The following is a 13,709-nucleotide window of genomic DNA, read 5'->3' as shown; positions in this document are numbered from 1 at the left end:
AACGGTGAAATCTAAGGGCTTGCGCCGAAAGATGCTGGAATAATACTTGTGGAAGTCAAGATTGATGACCATACGTCACAAGAGGGGGGACTGGCCTTTTCGGTGTCCACCCACCAGCTAAGCTAAAAAATGTGCTCATTTATTTTTGTCGATTTCCCCTACTAATATTTTTCTTTGGGAGAAAATTATTCTACTGCTTCAATGACTACAAGCAGAAAATAATCACCATTCATCGTATTAAAAAAGTTTTTTTCTTTGCGAAAACTAGGAAAAAAGATTTCGTCATCATGTAATTTCTAGTGATAGAGCGAGGGATACGGTGGCTGAATGGCATTCGGCGGAGCTGATAAAATTCACCCGCTACGAGACGATATGCGGCGGAGGGAATGAATGAACAGGAGCCGCCGTGTCTGATAAGTGGGGCCAGATGAAGTTTGTTTGAGCCGGTTCGCGTGTACCCCACGAGGGGCTTTCAAACACGTGGGGGCCATTGTTCATTTCGCACGCTGCGCATGAAAAATCTTCACTGCATATGTATCCTAGCGTGCTCGGGATCTTCTGTGGTCTTAGCTTTTTGCACCTCATGTTTTCCGAGAGGAATATGGGCTTTGTTACGCATGCATCGTTGCATGAACAAAACAAGGTTAAATCCAGCGTTTCTTCAGTCGGGTTTGGCGTGCAGTACTGCATGCAAGATACGCTCTGAATGCCACGACACAAACACGCTACTTTTAAACAGCCATGCTATGCTGACATTTTCATGAAAAATATGATGTCATTGTTTATTCTCAGGAAAAAAGAGTATGGTTTTTACACGCGCAAAGCACCAAACTCAGGCGCACACACACTGAAACGCGTTTATATCGGAGATTGGAGTCGTGGAGTTTGAACGTTAGTGAAGACACTGTAAGACGTCTTCTTGCTCGACGGATGTGATGTCTCACCGTGGAGACATGCGGGACCTTAAATCGGAGATTTCATCTCTGGTAGGTTGAGTGTATAACCACCACCATGATGAAATGGTTAGAGAAGTTTGACCGCGATACACTTCTAGACAGAAGTATTAAGAACAGTAACATGTCTTCAGATATAAAAAGAAGAAGAAGAGAAATGACACCATTCTAATCAAGTAATCATGCGCGGGGTGAATTTCTTGTTGCAAATGATAGTGCCTAATGACCTTAATGGATAATAAAATGCTCGATTAGAAAGGCATTCATCCACCATCCACAAAGTTGTGATCCTTTCAAGTTGAAGCTAGAAGAGCATAAAGGGAAGAAATGCATATACATTATACTGGACCCACACCAGAAAGCAGTGTCCACCACTGAGATCGATGAAGTAGTCACTAAACCATAATCATCCATTGTGGTCATTTTTAAACATTTTTCTAAATCATATAAGATGTTTAAACATTTTTCTAAATCATATATACACACGTTTTAGTGTGTTTTGTTCATTCATTTCAGTCCCTAATAGTTCATATTAAAATATCTAAAACATCTTATAGCAGTGATGGAGGGAGTAGAAAATACCGCCACAGAAACACGACCTCCAGTGCATCCTTCGTCGTCAAACACAAAGAACAGACACATAGCTCCTCATCCATCAGCTATCAACTACAATCCCTCTTCTTTTTTTATGGAACGGGAGACCTGACCGCGTGCACCGAAGTCGCTCCTCCTCCTCCGAGAAAGAAAGGTAGGGTTTCTGCCTCTCGTCGGCGCCGTCGCACGCCCGCCTCGTCTCCGGTGGCCCTAGAGCCATGGAGGCGCGGTGGATCCTGCCAAGGGCCGGCGGGAGGGCTCCATTTTTAGTCGTTTTTTCCTGTCTTGTTAGGGTTTGTGTCCTGTTCAGGAAGACGACACGGCGGCGGCTTCCTGAAGATGGAATAAAGGTCTCCTCGCCTAACCCTCGTTCCGGCGGTGCGTCTAGCATCGTTGGTGGGCGTGTGGAGGTGTGCTCCGGCGGATCTATCTTTGGTGGATTTGCTCGGATCTCGTCGTTGTTCGTCTACGTTCGTGTGTCTTCGGGTTGAATCCTTCCGACCTACGTTATTCTTCATCTGCGGCAGTTGCTGTTCTAGTGCGCTGGTCCTATGAAGCCTTAACACGACGACTTCCCGACTGTCTACTACAACAAGTTGTATCCGACTCCGACGATGGAGGGGTGATGACGACGGCACGTCTTCGGCTCGCTTCAGTGCTTGTAGTCGTCGCTAGGTGGTCTACGAATCTGGATGTAATATTTATTTCTGGTAGTTCGTTGTACTGCCATGATTGAAGATGAATAGATTGAAAGTTTTTCGAAGAAAAAACTACCATCCCATTTTTATTTTTATGTTTATTTTCTTGTTTCTTTATACTAGCACACTTTGGCCCAGTCCCTTCTAGAGGATGAAAACAATGTCTCTATCTATCAAGAAAAATAAAGAAATAAAAAATTAATAAAGAACAGTAATAAGAGCCAAGGTGTGACAAAATTGGGAATCTATATTTTGAGAAAAGGACGCCTTAATTTTGGCGATGTGTGCCTGCAACAAACATTTTCGTTCAAAAATAATGGATGGATGGAGGGAGGGAAGCTGTTGCAACAAAATATGCCTCGTGCTCGTGGCAACAGTCCCTGAAAATGCTATATCACCAACAAATATTTGCCGTACCAAAAAAATAAAGAAAGCTGTTGCAAATAGTCTCTTTCCTTCTGAGATTCTCGTGATGCATGGCGAAGTTTGTTAGGAGGTCGTTAGGCCAAAGTACACGCTGAAATTTTGGTCCACCATGGCTAGAAATCGTGTCATGTTGCACCCTCGTACCTGATCATCTCGCCTTCTCGGAGCAGTGAGCGTGCATGCATGGTGACAGAGTGACAGTCCAATCAACAAAGGGTACACAAGGAAACTCTGCAAATCTGTTTTAGAGTTTGTGTTATATACTCCTACAGAACAAGAATGACGTTTTGGCACTGGCGTAACCTTTATGTTTTAGCACTGATATTTGTGCTTACACAGCAGCCTAATTTGTAAAACCTAACTTAGTGCACTATGAACGCATTTTTTAAGACAAATCCATTACATATGAATTGCACACATCCAAACGACAGTACTGCCTATACAAATACGAATGCTCAGTCATAAAAGTTGAAGCTAGAAAGAGCAAAAAAGAAAAGAAATGCATCTATCATACTGGACCAGAAAGCTATCTCCACCACTGAGATGAAGTAGTCACTAAAGATAGGCGCATGCTTGTCAAACACAGAAGAAATGTGCCACTGCATCCGCCAACAAAAGCCATTTTCACTTCGTCGTCAAACACCAGAGAACGGCCGCATAGTTCCTAATCCGTCAGCTTTCACCTACGTACCATCCCATTCTCATCTTTATTTTCTTTTTTCTTTTTTTTTAACTTAATTAACGGTGTATGTTCAATTTGGCCGGTCGCTTCTGGATAAATTAAGTCGCCGTCTTTATCATGTAAAATCAATAAATATAGAGAGTAGAGAAAAGAAAACAGTATCTTTCTTTCTGAAATCTGTCACCCTCAAGCAAGGCTGCACTGACAAAAATATGCCGCGGCAAAAGTCTCTTTCCTTCTAACAAAATACTCTCCTGATGCATGGCGAAGTTTGTTAGGAGGTCGTTAAGCGAAAGTACACGTTGAATTTTGGCCTGCCATGGCTACAGAATGGTGTCATGTCGCACCCTCTTAACTGATCGTCTCGCCGTCTCGGAGGAGCAGTATACATGCAAGCATGGTGACAGAGTGACAGTCCAACCAACAAAGGGTACACGAGGAAACTCTGCAGCAAATCTGTTTAGAATTTTGTGTCACACAGTACAAAATAAGAATGACGTTTGGCACTGGCATAATTAACCTTTATGTTTTACCACTGAAATTGGTGCTTACAAGTGCAGCGTACTTTGCAAAATCTGACTCAGTTTACCAGTTCTCCTCGTATTTTGGGTCATAATTTGACTATAGTTTAACTAATTAAATACTCCCTCCGTATCTAAATATAAGGCCTTTTAAATATTTCAACAAGGGCTGCATACGGATGAATATACACGTATTTTAGAGTGTAGATTCACTCATTTTGCTTCATATGTAGTCCGCATTGAAATATCTAAAAATCCTTATATTTAGAAACGGAGGGAGTATAAGTTATACCTAGCAAACAATAAGTTTTCTTGTTTTCCCCACCATCTTAGCCATGATGCACAACCTAAGATGACTAATGCACGGGTACGGAGAGAGTAGGAATGTTCAGTCATAAAAATTGAAGCTAGGAAGAGCGAAAAAGAAAAGAAATGCATCTATCATATTTGACCAGAAAGCTATCCACTATATATCCACCACTGAGATGAAGTGACTAAAGATAAGTGTATATGCTTGTCAAACACAAAAGAAATGTGCCACTGCATCCGCCAACCAAGCCATACTCACTTCATCGTCAAACACCAGAGAAAATCCAGTTCCTAATCCATCATCTTTCATCTACGTATCATCCCATTCTCATCATTATTTTATTTTTGTTTTCTCATATAACTTAGTTAGCAGTGGTATGTTTAATTTGGCCGGTCGCTTCTGGATAAATTAAGTCACCATCTTTGTCAAGAAAAAATCAATAAAGAACCCTAAACTTGTTATTCTAAAAAAAACAGTGTCTTTCTTTTTGAAATCTGTCACCCTCAAACCACGCTGCACTGACAAAAACAAGCTGGTGGATCCTTATTATGCATGACAAAGTTGGTTAAGGAATAAGGAGTCGTTAAACGGAAGTACACACTGGATTCTTGGAATTTTGTTCTACCAAAGCTAAGGTCATCCTGCCATGAACTGCCTTCAACGCCATCGTTCACTGGGTCAGCGAGATCAGGGTATATGCATGCGGAGTTGGTGACAGAGTGACGGCTCAACGAATGAAGGATGCAAAAGGAGACTTTGCGGCTAATTTGTTTTAGAATTTTGTGCTATATACAAAACACTACTTTCAATCTTCACAAAAAGTGAAAATTTTTAACATTGACACAATTGCTGCAAAAAAATATTGACACAAATTTTAAATAGAACTTGCCTATTAAAGTTTACCATACCAGCGTAAGAGATATGTGGTTGCCTCTTAGCCTGTTATTTCTAATAAAATTAATATTCATCACAATGTGGTTTTTAAAACCTAATAAATTTTCATATTGTGACAGTATAATCAATATAAATCTGTACATACGACCTTCACACATCCAATGCAAGTATTTGACAAAGTATTCACCATGGCCAAAAATTTAAGGATTTTGAATTTTGCATAAAAAAATCAGCACATAACTCAATCGTTCGGATAGGGTGAGCTCTCCAAGATGAGCGGGGAACCACCACAGTTGCCGCCATCTGTTTGTAACCTGAAGTCTCAAGACCCCGAGAAGGCCATGATAGAAGTGGGTCCGTCTCTTCTGAGCTTTGAAGTCCCGTTTCCATTTTCGTAATTCCTCTATGACAAAATCCCCTGCTAATCCCCTAGCATGCAGTTGTCCAACCTGGATTTTTAGATAGTGGTTGATTGCCCTGGATTCGTAACTACTACCCTCGCCCCCCAACATCTTTTTATTACGATTCACTCATTTTGAAGGTTTGTACTGCTTTTGGTCTTCAAGAAATTCAGAATATTTCTGAATAGTTGGTACTTAACTATCTCCCCGGTCCCGGTGCTAGGACAACACACATTTTGACAATCTTGCCCTTGTGTCACTATGCCATGCCGTAGTTTTATGCCCATGCAATTCTATAGTATCAAATAGATATATAACACTTTAATCTAGTGTGTTATTTCTATTCCTGAGCTTTAGAAATCTACAGATCTAATATTTCCTCGACGACTCCAAAACAAAGAGGGCAAAAAGAGGTATATAACAACAACAACAACAACAACAACAACAACAACAACAACAACAACAACAACAACAACAACAAAATCATGATTTCTAGTTAAGTTTTCTCCATTGAATGATGGAAAATAAGACAATTACTCACACTTTGCTCGTGTTTTATTTCATTACATCTTGCCAAGGCCCGTCTAACTCGCGGGGTTTATAAAACATGGAAATGAAGAAAAGGCAAAAGGAACATGATGTCATATACATGATTGCATTGGTGTTTGATTGTGTACAAGATATCCATAAGAGTCTTCAAAGGAAGTTGGAGTGGATGCTTTTCTTTCCTATGAAGTGTATCATAACGAAAATTGCAAGAAAAAAAATTATTGATCGCAATCTTATAAATCTAAAAATCCATGCAAGAAGAGTAATTATATGATTAAACGGAAGTACACACTGAATTCTTGGAATTTTGTTCTACCAAAAGCTAAGGGCATCCTGCCATGAACTGCCTTCAACGCCATCGTTCACTGGGTCAGCGAGATCAGGATATATGCATGCGGAGTTGGTGACAGAGCGACGGCTCAACGAACAAAGGATGCAAAAGGAGACTTTGCGGCTAATTTTTTTTACTACCTCCGTTCCTAAATATTTGTCTTTTTAGAGATTTCAACAAATGACTACATACGGAGCAAAGTGAGTGAATCTACACTCTAAAATATGTCTATATACATCCGTATGTGGTAGTCATTTGAAATCTCTAAAAAGACAAATATTTAGGAACAGAGGGAGTAGAATTTTGTGCTATATACAAAACACTACTTTCAATCTTCACAAAAGTGAAATTTTAAACATTGACACAATTGCTGCAAAAAAAATATTGACACAAATTTTAAATAGAACTTGCCCATTAAAGTTTACCACGGTAAGAGATATGTGGTTGCCTCTTAGCCTATTGTTTCTAATAAAATTAATATTCATCACAATGTGATTCTTAAAACCTAATAAATTGTCATATTGTGAAAGTATAATCAATATAAATCTGTACATATGACCTTCACACATACAGTCCAAGTATTTGACAAAATATTCATCATGGCCAAAATTTTAAGATTTTTGATATTTGCATAAAAATATCAGCACATAACTCGGTCCTTCGAATAGGGTGAGCTCTCCAAGATGAGCGGGGGGAACCACCACAGTTCCCGCCATCTGTCTGTAACCTGAAGTCTCAAGACCCCGAGAAGGCCATGATAGAAGTGGGTCCGTCTCTTCTGAGCTTTGAAGTCCCATTTCCATTTTTGTAATTCCTCTACGACAAAATCACCTGCTAATCCCCTAGCACGCAGTTGTCCAACCTGGATTTTTAGATAGTGGTTGATTGCCCTAGATTCGTAACTACTACCCTCGCCCCCCAACATCTTTTTATTACGATTCACTCATTTTGAAGGTTCGTACTGCTTTTGGTCTTCAAGAAATTCAGAATATTTCTGAAGGACAACACACATTTTGACAATCTTCGCCCTTGTGTCACTGTGCCATGCCGCAGTTGTATGCCCATGCAATTCTATAGTATCAAATAGATATATAACACTTTAATCTAGTGTGTTATTTCTATTCCTGAGCTTTATAAATCTACAGATCTAATATTCCCTCGACGACTTCAAAACAAATAAACGAGAGGGCAAAAAGAAGTATATAACAACAACAACAAAATCATGATTTCTAGTTAAGTTTTCTCCATTGAATGATGGAAAATAAGACAATTACTCACACTTTGCTCGGGTTTTACTTCATTACATCTTGCCGAGGCCCGTCTAACTCGCGGGGTTTATAAAACACGGAAATGAAGAAAAGGCAAAAGGACATGATGTCATATACATGATTGCATTGGTGTTTGATTGTGTACAAGATATCCATAAGAGTCTTCAAAGGAAGTTGGAGTGGATGCTTTTCTTTCCTATGAAGTGTATCATAACGAAAATTGCAAGAAAAAAGTTATTGATCGCAATCTTATAAATCTAAAAATCCATGCAGGAAGAGTAATTATATAATTATAATTTTCTAATTTTCTTGGAAAGTCCATTGAATCATAGAGGTCCTAAACCTGAAGTGTGAGAAGAGAGATCATGGGGTGTCTGGCCAAAAACATCTGGTGTGTAAGCAGAATTTAGGAGACAACCTGCTAAAGAGGGGAATGAACAGAAACTGCAGTGTGAGTGGAAGGCGGGCCCACGACCTGACAAGTGAGGAGATCAAATGAGGCAGGATATGAGTTTTGGGCAGTTCCAGTGAACCCCACGAGGGGCTTTCAAGAGCGGGTCCCATGCCTCCGTTTCGCACAAACACACCGTGCTCGGGATCTTCTGCGGCCTAAACTTTTAGCAAGATGCAGGGCACGTGTGCCCGTCAAGTGAAAAACATATCACTGTCCTCTGCGGCCAAGCTTTTACCTGAACAAAACAAGGTGAAAGCACTCGGCATGAAAGTGAAATCCAAGACACGGAGACATACTACGGCAAGATGGTGCCAAGACGTTGAGATCACGCCCACGCCCACTACAATTAGTAGCAGGCTACATATATTTTTTTGTTCGAAAGGTGGTATCTATTGGCTATCCGTCAACCGTAAAGCTGTGCTCTCCTTTTCAAGATGAATCCATAGGGTGAACGAAAAGATGTGCATAAAATATGTTGGACCAGAAACCAGATAGCTACCTCCACCACTGGGATGAGGCCACCACTAGATGGGTGTACGAGAGCCAAAGAAAATTGTGTCATTGTGTGTGGAGAAAAACATGTCGAAGGAACGTGCCGCTGCATCGCCAACCGCCGTACTCAGGTCATGCTCGAGCAACGAGAATCACCCATGGTCTCTTACTTGATTATTTCGTTTTCCTTTATGATTAGTCTTCGCAACACCAGAATGGCTTGGTCGCTTCTGGAGAAGTTTGAGCCATGGTCTCCATCAACGAAACCGGTGGCAACCGGCACCAAGACGGACAGAGCTTTGGAATTTCCATGGAGAAAGAGAGAAGCGACCATTGTGGCCGTCCTTTGTATAAAAATGCCCCGATCGATGTATCACCAAAAAATTTAAAAAAGAACCTTCGAATATATCCATCACTCCATGGTAACATATTCATTCTTGTAGGTCCAACTAAAAAAACATATTTTTGTAGGTGCATTGTCAAAATTGCATGGCAAACTGTAGGAGCTTGTCACGACTGACAGTGCGGCCCCACTGCCACCAGTGGGCCACGACGAACGCGGCAAGCCAGAGCATGAAGGACGTGCGGAGCAAGCCAAAAAAGAGTTGGCAAGTGGGGCCAAGGTCGAGGGTAGTGGGTGAGTGCGGCTGCGCCCGCGGGTATTAGTTCCCCACAGCTATGTGTGGGAGGGCATCGAGAAATATCTAGCCCAGGAAACAAGGTTCTATTAGGCTTGCAGGGCTTAAAAAAGAATGAGCTAGATCGCAGGTATTTGGATACGAGGTAGTAGCGGGGTCTAGTCGAAGCGGTGCGCAAAGTGTACAAAGGCGAGTCTCACGGGCAGCGACACGTGAGGGGTCTCCCGAACTTCATGGAAGACGCAGTTAGGGAGTTGGAAGATGCACTTTGGACTCCTGCACCAGTAAGAATGGAACTGGAATAAAAAGTCGGGGTAGCTAGTCACTCCGTTACTGAGGAAAGAGAGAATATCATTTCCATAAGTAGACTCTCCTTCTTACTGAATCCTTATCCTGCCCTCTCTACTCGGGAACAATTCATTCTTAACTCGTACATAAGTTCCGGGCGTCGACAAGAGAGTGAGCGATCTACAGCTGGTTCGGTGGACTGTGGTGACACGGGCGGGCCCTCTACTTTATTTGCCGAATCCAATCGATCATGGGCGGCCCTCTTCGTTCACAGTCTTTCTTTCCTTTCGAATCCAATTGTTCCAATCTGACCAAATAGATGTTGTTCTTCTCCTGGCCTCCTCTTCCTCCCCTCTCCGATCCCCAACTTTGTAATCCATCTCGCCCTAGATCGGAACCATTACAAGTGGTATCAGAGGTCCAGACGATCTGGAGACTGCCTACCCCAAGCCATGTTACCAGACCAAGCAGGCGGCGCAGGCGGCGGCGATGGAGGCGCAGTTGGCAGATCTGATCAGATTGGTCAACGAAGGGCGTGCGGCTGGAGATGGTACAGACGTCACTCGAGTTATGGCGGCCCACCATCACCAACCTGCAGCAGCAGCTCGACGAGCTGCACACCCAAGTGGGGCGAATCGCGCTTCACCTAGCGCTTGCGACTCCGGGTCCACCGACGGAGGACGCGGTGGGGCGGACGGCGCCGCCTCCAGCGGTCGCCGACCTCACGCACCATGGGCCCGAAGGCCACGGCAACATCTACAACTCTGGGGGTCTGGCTCATGGGGTGGTCACCACTCTACAGTCGCCTTCGGTCGAGGGTGCGCGTCCTTCTCCACCTGAAATTTCAGCATCTAGGGGTTTGGAGTTAGATTGCACTGCTGGCTGGGGGTCACCGCATGACGCACAACACAACCATCACACACAGCAGGCGCACTGGGCGTTGCTGAAACTAGATTTTCCGCAGTTCGATGGCGAGAACCCGCAGTTCTGGAAGGCTAGATGCGAAACATACTTCGATGTGTATGGGATTCAGAGGGATCTTTGGGTTCACGTGTCAGCGTTGCATTTCACAGGAGCCGCAGCACGCTGGCTCCAGTTGCATGAGTTGGACATCAAATCCTTTACCTGGGAGGGTCTCTGCACCGCTCTGAATGAGAAATTTGGTCGCGACCAATGCCAATTGCATCTCCGTCAGTTTAATATGCTGAAACAAACTGGGTCAGTTGCGAAGTATATGAGTGTCTTTGAGGAGTTGATGCACAACATCCTAGCTCATAATCCCAGCTTCGATGCAGTTTACTTTACTACACAATTCCTTGATGGTTTACGTCCTGAGATACGTGCAGGCGTGGTTTTGCATCGCCCCCAAACCTTGGACTCTGCTTGTTCCTTGGCTGTCTTGCAGGAGGAGTTGGTGGCAGCATGGCCACGACGGGAGTACAAGCGTTATGATCTGGTGATGCCGCCCCCAGCACGGCCGATGGTGGCTGCTGCGGCGCCACCCCCGCCTCGACTGACACAAGGGCACGAGTTTACCACTGATCTGCGTGTGCTATCGCTGGGATGTTACGACATGGTGATCGGCATGGACTGGTTAGAGCAATGTGGGCCGATGAGAGTCAATTGGACAAAGAAAACGTTGCGGTTTCATCACCAAGGAGTTGGCATACATCTCCAATGTCTGACGGGGGTACAGCAAACAGTCGAAGTAGTGTCAGCAGCAGAACTGCAGGAATTGGAGCGCACCAGATCGATAGCGCATATGGTGATGTTGTGTATCAGTGAAGATAAAGTGGAAGTCATGCCTGTACCGGAGTCGATTCAGCAAGTATTGGATGAGTTTCAGGAGGTCTTTCAAGAGCTAGCCACACTACCTCAGCACAGAGAATGGGATCATGCTATCCAACTCCTGCCAGGGACAAAGCCAGTCAATATACGTCTGTACAGATACACACCGGAGCAGAAGAATGAGATTGAAGCGCAGGTCAAGGACATGCTGGAAAAAGGGTTCATCACAAGTAGTTCCAGCCCTTTCTCGTCGCCGGTTCTTCTGGTGAAGAAAATAGATCAGAGGTGGCGGTTCTATGTGGACTTTCAACATCTCAATGCTATCACATTGAAGAGAACCTATCCAATGCCTACAATTGATGAGTTACTGGACGAACTAGCAGGAGCGTGTTGGTTCTCGAAGCTGGATCTGCGGGCGGGGTACCACCAGATTCGACTAGTGATGTCTACTACACAACCTTCTTCTTTTAGATGTTGTTGGGCCTCCAAGTGCAGAGGTTTGTATGACAGTAGCAAATTTCCTCAAGTGGATGACCTAAGGTTTATCAATCCGTAAGAGGCGTAGGATGAAGATGGTCTCTCTCAAGCAACCCTGCAACCAAATAACAAAGAATCTCTTGTGTACCCAACACACCCAATACAATGGTAAATTGTATAGGTGCACTAGTTCGGCGAAGAGATGGTGATACAAGTGGTATATGGATAGTAGATAATGGTTTTTGTAATCTAAAAATATAAAAACAACAAGGTAACTAATGATAAAAGTGAGCGTAAATGGTATTGCAATGCGTTGAAACAAGGCCTAGGATTCATACTTTCACTAGTGCAAGTCCTCTTAACAATAATAGCATAATTGGATCATAAAAATATCCCTCAACATGCAACAAAGAGTCACTCCAAAGTCACTAATAGCGGAGAACAAATGAAGAGATTATGGTAGGGTACGAAACCACCTCAAAGTTATTCTTTCCAATCAATCCGTTGGGCTATTCATATAAGTGTCACAAACAGCCATAGAGTTCGTACTAGAATAACACCTTAAAACACAAATCAACCAAAACCCTAATGTCACCTAGATAATACAATGTCACCTCAAGTATCCGTGGGTATGATTATACAATATGCATCACACAATCTCAAATTCATCTATTCAACCAACACATAGGACTGATGACCCACAAGTATAGGGGATCTATCGTAGTCCTTTCGATAAGTAAGAGTGTCGAACCCAACAAGGAGCAGAAGGAAATGATAAGCGATTTTCAGCAAGATATTCTCTGCAAGCACTGAACTTATAGGTAGCATATAGTTTTGTGATAAGATAATTGGTAACGAGCAACAAGTAACAAAAGTAAATAAAGTGCAGTAAGGTGACCCAATCCTTTTTGTAGCAAAGGACAAGCCTGGACAAACTCTTATATGATGTAAAGCGCTCCCGAGGACACATGGGAATATCGTCAAGCTAGTTTTCATCACGTTCATATGATTCGCGTTCGGTACTTTGATAATTTGGTATGTGGGTGGACCGGTGCTTGGGTGCTGTTCTTACTTGGACAAGCATCCGACTTATGATTAACCTCTATTGCAAGAATCCGCAACTACAACAAAAGTATTAAGGTAAACCTAACCATAGCATGAAACATATGGATCCAAATCAGCCCCTTATGAAGCAACACATAAACTAGGGTTTAAGCTTCTGTCAGTCTAGCAACCATCACCTACTTATTACTTCCCAATGCCTTCCTCTAGGCCCAAATAATGGTGAAGTGTCACGTAGTCGACGTTCACATAACACCACTAGAGGAGAGACAACATACATCTCATCAAAGTATCGAACGAATACCAAATTCACATGACTACTAATAGCAAGACTTTTCCCATGTCCTTGGGAACAAACGTAACTACTCACAAAGCATATTCACGTTCATAATCAGAGGGGTATTAATATGCATATAGGATCTGAACATATGATCTTCCACCAAATAAACCAACAAGCATCAACTACAAGGAGTAATCAACACTACTAGCAACCCACAGGTACCAATCCCGGACTTAGAGACAAGAATTGGATACAAGAGATGAACTAGGGTTTGAGATGAGATGGTGCTGGTGAAGATGTTGATGGAAATTGACCCCCTCCCGATGAGAGGATCGTTGGTGATGACGATGGCGATGATTTCCCCCTCCCGGAGGGAAGTTTCCCCGGCAGAACAGCTCCGCCAGAGCCCTAGATTGGTTCCGCCAAGGTTCCGCCTCGTGGCGGCGGAGTCTTGTCCGGAAAGATGGCTTATGATTTTTTCCTCATCGAAAGACTCCATATAGCAGAAGATGGCCGTCAGAGGGCCACCAGGGGGCCCACGAGGTAGGGGGGCACGCCCAGGGGGGTAGGGCGCGCCCCCACCCTTGTCGGTAGGGTGTGGCC

The sequence above is a fragment of the Triticum dicoccoides genome, chromosome 3A, assembly GCF_002162155.2.
Source record: "Triticum dicoccoides isolate Atlit2015 ecotype Zavitan chromosome 3A, WEW_v2.0, whole genome shotgun sequence".
In the NCBI taxonomy this organism is placed as follows: Eukaryota; Viridiplantae; Streptophyta; class Magnoliopsida; order Poales; family Poaceae; genus Triticum; species Triticum dicoccoides.
Note: the sequence above shows the minus strand (reverse complement) of the source record.